The sequence below is a fragment of the Dicentrarchus labrax genome, unplaced genomic scaffold, assembly GCF_905237075.1.
Source record: "Dicentrarchus labrax unplaced genomic scaffold, dlabrax2021, whole genome shotgun sequence".
Lineage (NCBI taxonomy): Eukaryota > Metazoa > Chordata > Actinopteri > Moronidae > Dicentrarchus > Dicentrarchus labrax.
In genome coordinates, this window is record NW_026136704.1 from 14456930 (window position 1) to 14473124 (window position 16195).

Below are 16195 nucleotides of genomic sequence, written 5' to 3' on the forward strand. Positions count from 1 at the left end.
CCAAATTTAATACAACAGTTAAACAATAAATCCTGCTGAATAAACTGTACTGTATTTGGCAGATGTACAGAGAGGTGTTTCTGTTACTTAGCCTACAATCTTTGATATATCTGAGGTGGACAAAGTAGAAACACCTGTCAGTGTAATGCAATATAATACAACATGTCTTTTTTAAACATTTTTCTGGTATTCATGGGGTCCATTTGGTGTGGTCACACCCACACAAAATCGTATTTTAAGCTTCATCACGAAAATCCCCAACTCTCTCCACCATTTTTGAACACTTTAATTCACGGCACATTTGCCATTGTGAGTTACCAAAGAGTTACCTTGAATCCATTTTTACACATCCATTGAACCTGGAGAGCCCTTCTACCTCCGGTACATTGAGCCTGGTAGATTTGCTTTGGCAGGTATTCAGTGACCTCATCATGATCGGAGACGCTCAGACGTTCCCCTCTCTGCTCGCAATTGGCGGTTATCTCTTTTCTCTCTTCTCATTGTGGAATGTTCCGATGCTCAATTCACCTCTCCTCCACAACAGGTGTCACAGCGGAATAAGCTGCAGGGAATTGAGTCCAGAGATTGGCAAGACACCAACGAAGGGACTGCGAGTGTGTCAGGGATAGATTGTGTGCAAGTGTACCCAGTCGGGGGTAAATTTGTGTGCTGTTTGTGGGGATCAGTGTGTGTGAGTGTGAGTGCACTGAAGCCTATGCCAGGTTTTTCATATTATAACCTCTCTCACACCCCCTACCTCCCAAACCCCGCTGAGACAAATGGAAATTTAAACCAACCTCTTCAGAAAGCTGATTTTTCTACCCAGTTGCCTGTTCTCACTCTCTCTGGCTGTAGCTAACAAGGCAATTGACAGGGTGATATGAGCACCATTTCCATTCTGGCATTGCCTAATGTTAAACACCAGAGTAATCAACAAGCTGCCTGCCTTCCTGTCTGTGTCCCTCGCTCCCTCCCTCCCCTCTTCATCGCCGCTCGCTTGCTCTCTCCGCCTCTGCTAGCGTTCATTTAACACATCCCATATTGGATTTCCTAATGCCTACAGCCAACCAAGTGGCTTGTGCTGCTCGCATCTGGACCGCTTTTGTTACAGACAAGCCCAATTTGTGTTTGTGTGTGTCCGTGCACCTGCCTGCGTAAGAGAGAAAGTGTATTTGACTGTGACAGTGTTTTTGTGTGTCCATGCCAGAGTGTGTCCTAGCTGTTGTATTACATGGACAAGTTCAATTTGTGTCAGAGGAATTAAATTGAAATCAGAGCGCATCACCTTCAGAGACTATGAATAAACATGGGGACTCTTGTTATGATATATATGGGATTACCAGACGCATATATGTCGTAGAGTAGGGGAAACGAAGAGGAGGCACACGTCTGTAAATAGATGTGAGAAACATTCAGAGAGGGAGAAAGAGAGAGGAAAGCTGTGTAGATACACAGCATGTCCTAAAGAAATGTCATGCTACATTATGTTACAAATGTTAAATTGTTTTAAAATAATACAAACTGTGTCACAGGATGCTGTCTGCCTACTTACCTGTGAAAATTGAGTTTCCCCTTCACTTTTCACCAATTTATTATTTGGTATTTATCATGCTATAGTTAGTTTACTCCCACTAATTACTGGGAATCAGGATTCAGGGTATTTGTAATTCCAAAGTGTGTCGGGTTTTTTTCTTCCCTCCCTGCCAAACTGTCAACCCGTCTGACGTTTGACGTCTGTGAAAATGAGGCATCAAGAATCCTCATAAAGTCGCTAAAAGCAACTGAACTCCTCCATGGAAAATTTTCTCTCTTTTGATGGTTTTTAGATTAGACCGGGAGAATGCTATTAATGAGTAAGATTACACCCAGCCGTCGCTAACCGGATTATGGTTTAATACAGCTCAATTTTTCTATGCTATCCAGCTCTACTCCTCCTTTTCTCTCCCCTCTGTCTCTCTTTCTTTCCTCTCTTCTCTCATCTTTGGCCTCTCTCTGTTTACCCTGAGTATGTTGTTGGGGTGTTACTTGTGCATCCGTATCTGTTTGTGTGATTTTGCGTCTTCAGTGCAGATATCGGGTTCCAGAAACTAGATGGGTCAAAGGAATATACCTGAGGACACAAACGAACGTCTGCGCACATAAATATGTAAACAGAGTGAACAATGTGTCAACACTGAGTTAATGATGGATAATAAAAACTATGCTAATGAACCAGTAGGAGGTAGAGAATGAGTGTTCCACCATCAAAGTAGAGAGAAAATTTAAAGAATCCTATTTTGACAACTTAATTACCTCAAACTGGGATATGACTTTGAGTTTTACTGATTAACCCCATTAAAAGCAAGACAGAAACCCCAAAGAAAGCATTGTAGAAGAGTGTAGAAAGAAAAGAGGAGATTGTTTCTAGCAGCTTTTGTAATTGGGAGACAGAGACGCACTGGCTGCCACTATTCGGCAGAAATGAAATGAAGAGAGAACAGACATGAAAGGAGGGTGAAACAAAGACAGAATGATAGTGGCTGTGAAAAGACTGAGGGAAAAAAAGCTGACAGACTGGGGACAGAAGCAATGCTTAAGTATATAGCATTCTGCTTTTTCACAAATTGGGGATGCCCCCCCCCCACACACACATCTCTCTTCTTTACCTCATGTAGTTCTCCCTCCTCTGTTCTTTAACGGTGGCTTTACTCCTGTTTATGTCTTTCTTCTCTGATTCACCCATTTTTCTTTTTCACCTCTCTTTCCACTGCAGTGGGGTGGGGTGGGGTGGGGTGGGGGGGGGATTACAGCGTTGGCTTAGGGAAACAATAGGCCTAACACAGAGCTTAAGTGGCCAGAACCAAACTAAATCAAACATTTCGCTGACGGGGTGTCGTGGTAATCCTCCCATTTTATTCTTGTTTTTCTCTCGTCTTTTCCTCCCACTTTTTCCCCTTTTTTTTCTCCTCCATTTGTCGAGAGCCTTCCCTCTTGTATGCCTTTAATAAGGGCTTTGTTTTTAAAGTTGGGTCCACTAGCGTTGCTCCTCTCATATTGAGGGTGCTTAATTGCCTTTAAAATACTAATAAGTAGTGTTTTTGGTTGATGGGCAATGAAGGAGGGTTTAATGTCAGCTCAGTGCAAAATACCCACCATGACTGTTTAAAAGGTATGCATACTGGTGGAATTAGTAACTGTGTGATAAAGAAGCATTCTTATTCATTGAGGCCTGAATGGGTAGAAAACCTGTGTACAGCTAACAAAAAGATATGTTTCTCAGAAATATTTCTGAAGATGAATTGAATTAAATCAACCAAGAATAGAATGATTAAAACTGGGTAGCAGATTAAGAGATATGCAGTGGCAGTCATATCTGCCAGCAGTGGACTACTAATCTGGCATACTGGGCGTTTTCTTAGTGGGCCAACACATGTCGAGGCCGATATAATTACATTTTTTAAAGATCCCGAGTGTAACATTTAGGAGGCTCTATTGGCAGAAATGGGATATAATATTCATAGGTCAGTTTTCATTAGTGTATAATCACCTGAACTTATATGTTTTTTGTTGCTTTAAGATGAGGCTTTTATATCTACAGACGCTGTGGGTCCCTTTTCATGGAGTTTGCCATGTTGAATCGCCATGTTTCTACTCTAGTCCAGAAGGGACAAACCAAACACTGCCTCTAAATATGGGCATTTGTGTTTTTTGTGTATCTACAGCCCACACTTTGTCCTTCGCACTTGCAAAGGGGAGGGTGAAGCGATGCTGTGGTGATCTCCAAAACTGAGCTAACATTACTGACAGCTTGGTTCGCAGCACCTCCTCATGTCCTGTGTCCACTTGTACCTGAGAAACACTGATTTTTAATGTGAAACTGCTTTACATCCTGTTTCGACCACAGGTCCGACCGTGGCGGATAAACGGCAGACACAAAAAAACTCCCATGATCCCACGCTACTTCAGGTAATCAAAATCTTATTGTCTTGATTAAGACCCCTAGTGGCAGAAAAATATTATTGTTTAAGCCTCCCATATCACTAAAGTATGTTACATGTAGTTTTATTCACTATATACATGTCATGCTCAGATATGTCCTCTTGATTGTGACCCTTCAATTGTACTAGCACCCTCCCTCTCAGATAATTTAAAAAGTAAATCAGAGACCTCTGAAGGACAGTGACTTTAGGGGGCGTGGCCTTGTCAACGACCAGAGTGACTGATAGACCAGCCACAGCAGTGCAGCAGGAACAGCGACATAGTAGTCAGAGCTAATGAGTAGCTGATGTCAGACTCTTTGTGTCCGTGCTGGAAACAGTAGTGGAACTAGACTTTTATACAAGGGGTGGCCAGAGGGTGGTCAAGGCTTTATCAGGGGGGCCATATACTAGGCCTAATAAAGGAAAATACTGGGATACTTTAACCTGGTTCCTAATATGCCTTGACTGTTGAGTTAAACTCAGGAAAAAGAGCTTTATGACGAACGGAAGGTGGCTGGAGGAAATGGACCTAAGTTTCACTGTATCCAGTCGTATCTCTCTGGTGTGTCATCTTTTGGAAAATATCTGTTGAAACTGTCAAGCAGGCTTCTGAGGTGAGTGACAGTAACTTCTTTCATTGTTTGAATGCTTATTCCATTTTACTGTCCATTAAGATAGCCAGTTCAGTTTGTTAAAACTGCCTGCCAAATATGCAAGGTAAGCGACCCACTTCGGGTCAGTCATTTATTGAGCGAGGACGATATGGACCTCTTTACGCAGTTCAGTCTGCTCAATACTTACCAGGAGAAAGCCATCTGACCTCTGTGTGAAACAGTAGTGATTCATGGTCCGATCCCTTTCATGGCAAACAGTCTGCTTTCCAGTGGCCGATTCTATGAAGTTAACCATTTTAACAGCTTTTTGGAGAACACCACAGAGTTCAGGATTGAGGTTCTTGCTAGCTAGGGCCTTTCTGTGGATAATGCAGTGTGAAAATGTCACATGCGGAGCAACTTACAAAACACAGGCCTTTAGTCCTTTTCATGTCCCCTGCATAGTGCCGGCTCCATTTGTACACACGGAGACACAGTTTTCTGAACTTTCTCCCTCTTTGTGCGTTTTATTGTCTTGTTAAAATGTCACAACCTGTGCAGGTTCCCTCCAGTGATGTGTAAAACACCATATCCTTGTACATTTTTTCCTAATAGCTGCATCGTACAAAAACAAAGAGTTGTGCATCAGCTGACACATCTGTTGATACATCGGTTTGCAATGAAAATCTTCCACTTTTCTGTTACTGTGTCCATGAGCTGGGTTTTAATGTAATTTGCCTTGTCATGAATTTGCCGCACCGTTGTGTCATTCGTCAGTGGAACAGTCTCAAGTGTGCTGGCTAATTTCTCACCATGCAAAGCTTTTGTCTTTGCAGTTGCTGCTAGGCGAATAAGGCTCTTGGCAATAGAGTGTGGCTTTTTCGACTGAGCCATGAGAGATGCCAATTAATATGAAGCTGCCAGGGCCTTAGCAGGGACTGTAACATAGTCACTGACCGCTGTCTGACCACCACCTTGAGACACAATCCTCATGTTCTGCCCAGTCTCCTGCTGGCCCAAGTCTTGAGTTGGAATACTTTTTAGGAGAAGTCATCTCTCCATTGTTGTTCCATATGATAATATTTTTGAGCAAAACTGGCTAGTAGACTTTGACTCTTGATTGTTAAAAACATTCCACAGTATAAATGCAGCCATAATTTCTCATCATGCAGTGCTGATGCAGTATTTAGTTAATTTAGCTATTTTATGTTGCAAAATGCAAGTGCAAATTACAAATTACTTTTTGTTAGTGTTTGTGTCAGTTCAGATCATGGTGGTGGTTGGTATGTTGGCCATTTTTGTGCTGATTTATATGTGTAACCATAAGTGACGTGGCTGTTACATTCCCTGGGGTCAGCTGTATTTTTCAACATTCTAAACAGCTTGTCCCTTATGTTTAATGTTATTAAAGAGCTGGTGTTGCTGAAAACGGCTGGTCTGTGCAGTACTAGCCACCATATGAATTATATCTTTTAATTCTCCATAACTGCCCCTTAGCTCAGTTGACTCAGTAGCACACAATAGACTAGGCAGGTTACAGGTTAGGCCTTTAGCATGTCAAGGCTAACAAATGTGTTTTATTTGAATGCAACACTAAGTTTGATAGTTATTATTATAGACTTGTGTCAGTCTTTGTTCTAGCTGCATTTCCTTTTTTTTGTGGTACTTTCCATCAACATCTGTTTATCTGCATAGCTTGTGACTTTGCAGTGACTTTGTGTTGTCGCATAGCAAAGGAAGTGACAAGTAAACCTGCACTTAACCCACAATACGCAGTTTGATTGACATCAAACACAAGTCTGTGATAGCAGCCATTCCTGCTTTCTTCACAACCACTGGATAAAAATCTGATTTAAAAATGTTTGTTAAAGTGATTTGCAGACTGCAAGTAACTGAAAACTGTATCATGTCTTTAAGACACTTACACGTTGGCTTCACTTTTCAGACCCAGAAGCTCTGTCCATTATATATACTGTCAATGGGCCAGTGTTACCTTCCACATCACACGCTCAGTAGCCACATGGCCCTGCCCCCTAGTTCATATTTGATATTATCGAGAATTAAATTTCCTCTTTTGCATAAGTAGTGATTAGGTGAATCTGTAATTGTGCGTGGTAAATGTATGCATTTATATGTGTTTATACAATATTTGCATACAGTAAACAACAATGTTTATTATTTTCATTTCTGAACCACATTATATCACTTTCCTTTTCCTGCGGTTCCTTTGCTGCAACCTGGGCAGTTCAGAGGACTCTCTGAGCCTCTCCATGTGCCAGCTTTGTTGCCCTTTTAAGCTGCACAGTTTGTTGTAGCTAATTTCTTTAATTGGTGCACCTCTCTTGTAAGGTCATTCACTAATTTAACGTAATAGTTTGGGCTGTGGCATAGATAGTCAGCATTTGAATCTATACACACTTGCACTTGATTGTCCTGCTGGGTTCTCACACAACAATCAACCTTTTTCCTGAGACAAGCTATCTTATGATTATGCGCCGCCTGACTGATTTCATCCATCTGCACTTGCTCATCATTGTCTGGGCAGTTCGAAGGACTTTTTTATTTTGCCAGGATCTGAGCCTCTCATCTGCTGGCTTTGTTGCCTCTTTAGTTTAACTAAACCCCCAAATTCTGCCAGCTCGTAGTCAGAGATAAACTAAACCCTCTGCTGGAAAAATAGAGAGGCCGCTGAAGCTTTGAGAGATACGTTTATGGCTATTTGTAAAAGTCAACAGTTTCCTAACAAGTTTATGGTCTCAATCTCTAGTTTCACGTCTTCCTCAATACATTATGATGTTCATTTAGTAAATTATGTGCCACTTAGAGTAAAGCATGAAACTCAGATCAAACTGTCAAACTTGGCAGCGCTGATCAAATAGATTAGATTCTGTTACTGCGTTGCCTATTTTAAAATTAAAATCGTTTCAGAAGTATATTTTAGTGAACTGTTTAGCTGTAATACGAGATTGTGTGTGACCAGGCAAGCTGTCATTGTTTCCTGCTACAGACGAGTCAAAACTGCATAGGCAATGAGCGCAGCTCAACTTGCGGTACGTCACCTCCGTTGGCTCTGTCTGTCATAGCGACAGCCAAAATGCTCAACTCCAACCAATGGGTGTCATCAAGTTCACACTTTGATTTTTTTTTTCTTTTACCGCCCATAAATATGTTTTTAGCAACTTTCCTGACAGAGACTCTGACAGCAGCTGTTCATGGCTGGTTAGCTTGGTTAGCTTTGGTTACTGGCAGCTGTACTCTTAGACACATTTACATTTAATAGTGGTCAGTCTGTCACTGGCTGGTGTTACCTCCGGTGTCACACACTCTGTAGCCAGTCCAGCAAGTCCACGGCCCCTATTTGATCTCCTATTACAGCTAAACAGCACTAAAATACGCTTCTGAAACAGTTTAGGTGAGAAATAGGCAAAGCAGTATCATAATCTTTATTCATATTTGATCAGCACTGCCTAGTTTGTCAATCACAAGGTAGCCACGTCCTAAAGCAAACCATGCTTTATCATCTATTTTACTCTAAATTTGACAATAATTATATAATTTAAATAACATCTTGCTGCATGGAAAAAGAGTTGACACTAACGATTGACCATAAACTCATTTGGTTTACTGAGCTAATAAATTACGTGAGAAGTTAGGTCATTTCTCCTTAAGACTGCATGACATCAGTGTGTTATTGCAGCCCGTGGAGCCTCCCCTGCTGGCCATTACATAGAATGCAGGTTTAAGACAGTTTGCGTTGGCTTCACTTAACAGACCTGGGAGCTCTCTCCATATACTGTCCATGACGTGAACTATATTTTTCAGACTTTGTCATTTAGTCTGGATAGCTTCCACCAAAAGTATTTTGCTGAATCCATTGTTGAAGTTGACTTAGGTAAATTAATGTTAAATCAGTGACTGTGAATCAAATTAAATTCGACAGTATTCTAGACTTCTAGGCATGTGACCTGAGTGTGCACACGTATTATCTCCTTACACAAAGGCACATTTTTGGAGAATCTGGACATTGATTGGTAATTGCTAGTTGCTGTAGCGAGAGCACTTATTTTCTTTCACCTTCACCTTTCTTGTTTTAAACATATCACAGCCTAAAAAAACAGGAGAATTTAACATTAAATTATTTTGAATAATGCTGTCAACCCAAAGAGACAGAACAAAAGAACAGCAACTACAAGTGTTCATATGTGAGAATTGTCAGATGCTGTCTTTCTAATGTTGGATGCATCACAGGAGTGCATTTCCCCTTGGCTACAAGCTTCTGTCTTACTTCCTCCCCAGTGTGTTATCAGAACTCTATACACACTTTTATCTGTATCTGTTACACTGGGGATATTTGGGATATGTTCTTTCCTTTTATTCCGGGACAGAGTCATATTGAAATGGGGGAGATCAACCGGAACACCAGTGCCAATCTCAATCTGACCTTCTGATACTGGATGCCTGCGGAAGTACAATTATAATTAAATCTTTATCTTCCCTCCTGACTCTCACAATGATTAAATTGCAGCAGGGGTATATAGTTCTGTGACTGTTTCTGCCTAATGTGATGCAACCTGTTTCTTCGTTATTTATTTATAAATTCTGCCCTAGACAGTCTGAGTTATATGCTTTGCTAAAGTTATTATGCCTCATCTACACTAAATGAGTTGGAATGGATATCTCAAGCTAAACAAGCCTACAGTAAGCATACTCAATGATAGGCCAGTCAGTGGCAGCAGTTAACGTTCATTATGCAGGAGACAAAAGTTTAAAAAGAAATCTACTTTAGAAACTCTATTCCATCTGAAAATATGTTAATTATAGGGGTGAGCAATAGACCATTACCTGTATCCCTATCTATACTCGGAATGGGTGGGGCAAATACGAAGTTGCCCATTTAGATAGATAGACTTTATTAATCCCCAAAGGGAAATGGGGTCGTCATAGCAGCCAGGTACATTTAAATACAATAGAATAACAACAATAGAATAAAATACAACAATAGAATGAAGTACTGAAGTAGAAAAGATAAAAAAGATAAATGGATAGGTAAGGAGCAAAGAAGTTGTAGTTGCAAATGGTGGTAATAGTACTGATGATATGAAGGTAGGAAGGTAGTGTTATTGTTAATAACAGTATATAATAATAATAATAATAATAATAGTAATAATAATAATAATAATAATAGTAATAATTAGTGCTGTCAAATGATTAAAATATTTAATCGCGATTAATCGCATTAATGTCATGGTTAACTCAGAATTAATCGCAATTAATCGCACATTTTTATCTATTTTAAATGTCCCTTGAATTCTTTTTGTCCCATTATTTTTTCTCATTTTAATGCTCTTATCAATATGGAAAAGTGGATCGGCTTGCTTTGTGCAAATGTCGTTTTTATTGAAAAATGATCCATTGTCGCCTGGCTTTGTCGAGGGGGCAGAGAATTCGCATCAGCTGTGTGTTTGGCCATCAAGTGGTATTTCAGACTGGACGTGCTGCGATGATAGCTCAGTTCACAACGACAAAACACACAGATCACTTTGGTCTTGTCAATGGAACCATTTGGCAACTTTTTAAAAGCAAACTTTCCATTCAGAATATTATTGGCATCCATTTTGGCGTCTCACGCTCGCCATCCACTCAAAACGTAACGTGTACTACTCTTAAACAAGTGTGTGCGTGCCTGTTCTCTTGTTTCCGGTCTAGCTAGATCCGATGTGGTGTTGTAGTTTTTCTAACGTTACTAGTTGTTGCAACAGCATGTGAAAAAAAACTACAAAGTGTGCTAGGCCAAAAAGAGCGTTAATCTCGCTCTAAAAGAATTTACGCCGTTTAAATGGGTTTGCGCTAACGCCTTTAATAACGCGTTTAACTGACAGTACTAGTAATAATATAATAATAATATGTGTATATAATATGTACAAGAAAGATATACATAAAATAAATAATATATTGCAATATAATAATAATAATAATAATAATTATTATTATTATTATTATTAATATAATAATAATATATTGTATAAATATGATATATTTAAGCCTGAAATTGATATGGGTTGATCAGAAGTTGCTATACTTGTTAGAATGCTATTTCCAGAACAGCCTCAAAGTTGAGCTGAAGTGATTTTGAAGCAGTGTTTTTTTTTTTTATCACAAGAGTAAGATTACTATTTACAGAAGAAGTTTGTTTTATAAAAGTAACAATTAGGGTTGCCCCTGACTAAAGATTTTCCAAGTCAACTAGCCGTTACACATTTATTATATGAATTTGATGATTTATTTATATATTTTAACAGCCGCCTGTTGAATGGTAACGGGAAAAAGTGTTAATGATTCTGAACATGTAAACACAACCAGCAAGGGGGCCAAACATTAAGTTAATTCATTTCAACACAATATAACAACAAGTTTCGTTGTTCAAAACACGGACTAAATAACTTCCAACTTTACAAAAACAACTACTCACAGACTTTTTTGACAGAATGATGCGTAACGCTAACAGTTACTTACAAATTAACCTTGCTACAAACTCGCGCCCCTTCCCTTCTCAACCCAGTATCCTGTGGAGCTGGCTGTAAATCAGCTGGCCTCCAGGTACAGACAGCTAGTATAGTTGGCATATGCATGAAACAGTGCATCAGTAAGTGACTCCTGGTGTTATAAGAGAGAGGGTCTATACCGTGATACTTTCGTCCCGGTAACAAGGCACAGCTCCCAAATTAAGTTTGACATTGTTTTTGTTTTTCTGCAACTATCCGACTAATGAAAAGTGCATCGACTTAGATTCTTCTCATTGACTAACAGTTGACTATTAGGGGGCAGCCCTAGTTACGGTGTAATATATATTGTTTATTAGAAAACTGAAAACGATATATATGAGAGAGAGGGAAATAGAGAGCGAGAGTATATAGTCCATAGTCCACTATGTATATATCCTAATATTTAAAGCCTAAGACTGTTTCAAGCTTTTTTTTTTTGGTACAGTGAGAAACGGGTATCAGGGCAGCCATATAAAAAATAAAGTAAAAAGAATGATTTAAATTATATGCTAAGCAAATAATGTGGGGGTGGGGTAGTAATGTTAGATCATTACTCTGGTTTTATTATTTTCTTAAACAAACTGAGTGGTGGCTGCACTCTCCATCTCCATCATCTGGTTTAAAAACAGGTCAAATAAACAGTCTGTTGTTTATTATAGGCTAATCAGTGCAATAGACACATTTAAACACATCAATGATACTCAATAAAACTGAAAGTGACATTTTTAATTGATCAGTTATTTGATCAGAATATTTTAACAGATTCAGAGTTTTAAAAAAATTGATCTGCTAATTCATGTAGACTAATTGATAATTCAATGAAAATCTTCTCTCATTTGAATTTAGAGTCTTCTGGTGACAGCAGCAGCAGCAGCTTGTGTATATTTCCCTCATGTAATTAATTATTCATGCTAATTCAGCAGCACACAATACATTCAGTGCAGCATTTTTCAATATTACTGTGTCACCAAGTCTGGTCTCTTCAACTTTTTTTTTTGCCTTAAAGTCTCAAGTCAAGTCAAATTGAGTCTCACAGCATACAGAGCCCTCTTGTTTTAGCTTGTTCATATCATCTATTACTATAAAGGTTCATTTTCAGGACAAATAGGACAGGATTTGGGACAGCGGCTCATGATTCAAAACTGTCCTGAATTTTTGAGGACGTCTGGTCACGCTAATGACCACTCCGGGGCTCCATAAAATACAGACTCACCTACAAAAGTGAGAGGATCTGTGTGCGACCAGAATACAGGCATGGCGAGACAGGCGGACCCCTCCAGCCAGTCAGACGTAAGTTGAGTCTGGCCCAAACCCAAATGCAAAAATAGAACTTAAACCTCTCAGATTTTTTCAGTTTTCCATATTTCTATCCATCACGCCATCAACATAACACAAATTCAAAATCTTACTGATACATTGCAAGTAAAACATAAAATTAAAAATGTTCAATGGAAAATTAAACTGATAAGCGTTGTGCCTATCCATTATGCCTTCAAAGTCTGTGTAGCAGTGGTTCAAAATTGTCATTGAGCCAGTGGATTGGTGAGTTTCTCTCGCTCAAAGTTTAGCATCTCTGAGAGGGTCTAAAGATATATGCTGAAAAATGCAGACATAACGGTGTTTCCATCTGCACAGAATGGCCAGGGAATATCCATGAGCCTTTGAGGTGTCAAACAGTTGATTTTTTGATAGACTGAAAAAAATAAAAAAAATAAAAAGGCAAACGAATCATTCACTCCTCAATAATGTACATGGGGTAATTGTTCCTACAAACACATTAGGTAATACCATCCATCATACAAACACATCACCCAGGCTACATATGAAGTATATCATGCTAGATAGGGAGCACTTTCAAAGCTTTTCCCGTGACGCCCTTCATACATAATCCTATTGATTGATTTCCAAGAACCCTGTGTCAACATGAGCATTAGGAGTAGACTTAGACTTAGACTGACTTTATTTGTCATTTGGATTTGCATCAAAATTAAATTACGTTACAATGGCACATAGCACAACAGGAATAGAGGAGAGGAGTATTTAGCACAATAAAAGAGACACTTGAACAGACATTCAGGGAGAAACCATAAGGTAAATGATGGCTAACAATCTATTGTAGGTGATCTAGTCATTTTCTCAGCCTTGATGCTGAATGTGAAATATCCATCAAAGTTAACAAAGGAAGAGTTACCATCTGGGCTTATTGTCTGCTGTCAAAGACATGCACGCTCCAGCTACCAATGGCAGGCTGTTGCTCACTCCCCTTCTGTCTCTTCTTTCTCTATCTCTCCATTTCTTGCTTTATTTACATGCTATCTCTCTCTCTCTCTCGTTTTCTATCCCGTTATTGCTCCCTCCGCTCCTCCTCTCCTTCTGTCTCTGCCAGGCGTTGAAGAGGAATGATTACTAAATGATTGCTGGCTAGATGATTGAATGGCACAGTTGACATTTTGCCATCAATACTATACAGTGGAGGGTGGGCGGGAGGGAGGGGTGCATTGACCTTCCCCTCAAGCATCATGTACTGTGCTATTGTAGTTAGCGGCTTTCTTCTCATTGTACTCCACTGACTTCTGAGAGACGTGTTGTTATAGACTCATTCACAAAAATGAAGCCAAATTTTCACGATGCGGCCGCTGCTATTTTGCACTGGTGACGTCATTTGGAGCCAGTCTGTTGGAGTTTGGTGGGAAAGTACACAAGCATATTGCATTCATTTGAAAAAAAAAAATCTTGTTATTCTGAATTAACGAGTTATCTCATTATTCTTTTCATAAAAAAAGGGAAAATGTTCTGTTCTTTCGTTCTGAATTAACAAGGTACCTCCAGCAGGCTCTCCATGCTAATAAACCAGGTTTTATAACAACAGGTCCATGTAAAACAAAGAAAGAGTGACAGTTATTACATTTTAAATGACTACAACTAATTATATTAAAATGTTATCTTGTGTGACAGTGAAAATGCTATGCGATGTCAACAACCCACATACATACCTAAAATGACAGAAACCATCTTTGGGAAAAAATAATTTCACTTTGATTTTATCATTTGGCCAATGTCCCATCTGCTAACATGGAGGGGGGTGGGCTTTATGACTCATACTGCAGCTAGCCAGCAGGGGACTATTGAGATGTTTTGGCTTCACTTTTGGGGAGCTGTCATGTCGTCGATTGTAGCAACCTGCATGTACTCTGTGTGTGTGTGTGTGTGTGTGTGTGTGTGTGTGTGTGACACACTGGATGTGTGTGTTTTCATGTCATATTGTTGAAGTGTAGCAGCTAAAAGCATTTTTGGGTACATGGGTAATAATATGTAATTACTAAGTGACTAACATCAAAGTGCATGACTAAAGATAATTGGATGAAATACTTTAGATGATTAAAAGACATAAATATGGTGTCTAAAGAAAGAATGTGTCCTTTTAGTAGCAGCTACTGGTCACACTGCTTCTTACACTCTGTCTGGCCAAACTGGATTAAATAGGGTAATGCAATGACCAAGACTGTCCATCTACGCCTCTTTTTTTGTGACGCCTATTATGTTTTAGAATAAGTAATGAGTCATACTTTGCAGATGGGTACCAGGATGTTCAATTTGTTTTGCAAGTTTAAAGGACAAAATGCTCTGCAATCTTTGTGGAAAATTGTTTTTTAAACTGCCAGGAAGGTCTCGCAGTACTTTTCAAGGTATTCTAGCAGTTGTTTTGTTGCAAACTTTGTGGGCTTGTTGCACTGGACAAATCCCAGCTAGTTATTGCTGCATTCCTGAAAAATATGCCACAGTAATTCAGTGTCCCCACACTAAACAAAATAAAGCAAAAATATATGCCTTTACATTTGCCTTTGAATTACTGTATCCATTACGTTTAATAATCACTTGTTTACTCAAAATATGTGTATACAACACATCAAAGCCCTTTTTTTGAAAATTTTCTGTCATCTTCTGTCAAGACTTTCAGTCACTGTTCCTCTGTACTTCTGAAATACCCCCACACTCATCCCCCTATACTTTGCTCTCTTAGCTTCACATATTCATGCATTCTTGGTAATTTCCATCCACAGAATTTCTTCTAAGACAAATCTGCCAGAGCCCGAGGCAAAGTCTATCAGTCTGTCTTGTCTCGGTGAGAAAATGAAACACCTATTCCCTTAATTATACTAAACATAAGTTTCTTTCCCTGAAATGCTCTCCACTTTGACACTCATTCAAACTAAAGATAAACCTTTATGATATACGTAATAAAATATGGACTTCCCCAGCTGCCAGGATATGGAGTGTTTTATTGTTTTATTCTTGTCCCTCTCCACTGCGTATGGGAAGGTGTGTGTATTAATTACAGTTTGTGAATTAAGATGTAATCTATCTTTTAAATGAACAGCTGTCTGAATGCCTGGTGGGATGTTCCCAGGTGAGTTTTCTTTATGTCCCCCACACTGTCTGGAGATATTTATTCAAATGGAAGACAGCAAAAGATGATGGGACATCATCTATCATGATAAGCATTAATTTAAAAGAACAGTACACCTTGGTTGGTTTTATAGCACCCCGAATCCTCAAATTTCACTGTTGATTTTGAGAGTGATGTTGAAACTTTGTTAGTGCTTTTAAACCCCATCTCCAGACCAGAATATCAATTATTATTATGTACCCTAACTTATATTCAGTGACAAAGGTTTTGGGGGATTTCATCCATTGCCAACATTCTTAAAGTTCACACTACAGTGTAGTATAGTATGGAACATAAACTATGGTGAAGCTATGGTTAGGCTTACTCCCTCTTCCTCTCCATGTTTTTTGAGCAAAAAAAAGTCTTCTCTCATGTAGATGGTAGCTGAACAGTGAAAGAACAGTGTCCCACAACCTTTCTACTCTTAACCCCTGCCTTATTATATAAAGGACACACACTGATGTACTGTAAATTGTGAGGTGCAAAAAACAAAAGGCTGTGCTTTTCGGTGTCCCGTGCAAATTAGCTATTTTTATTTACCATGCTGTCTTTGCTGCATAGCATCTCCCTGTATATATATGTTCCTATATGTATGTTCTTACATAATTTTTTTGTATATTTCCATCTCCGTCTAGTTATGCTTGCACTCTGTAC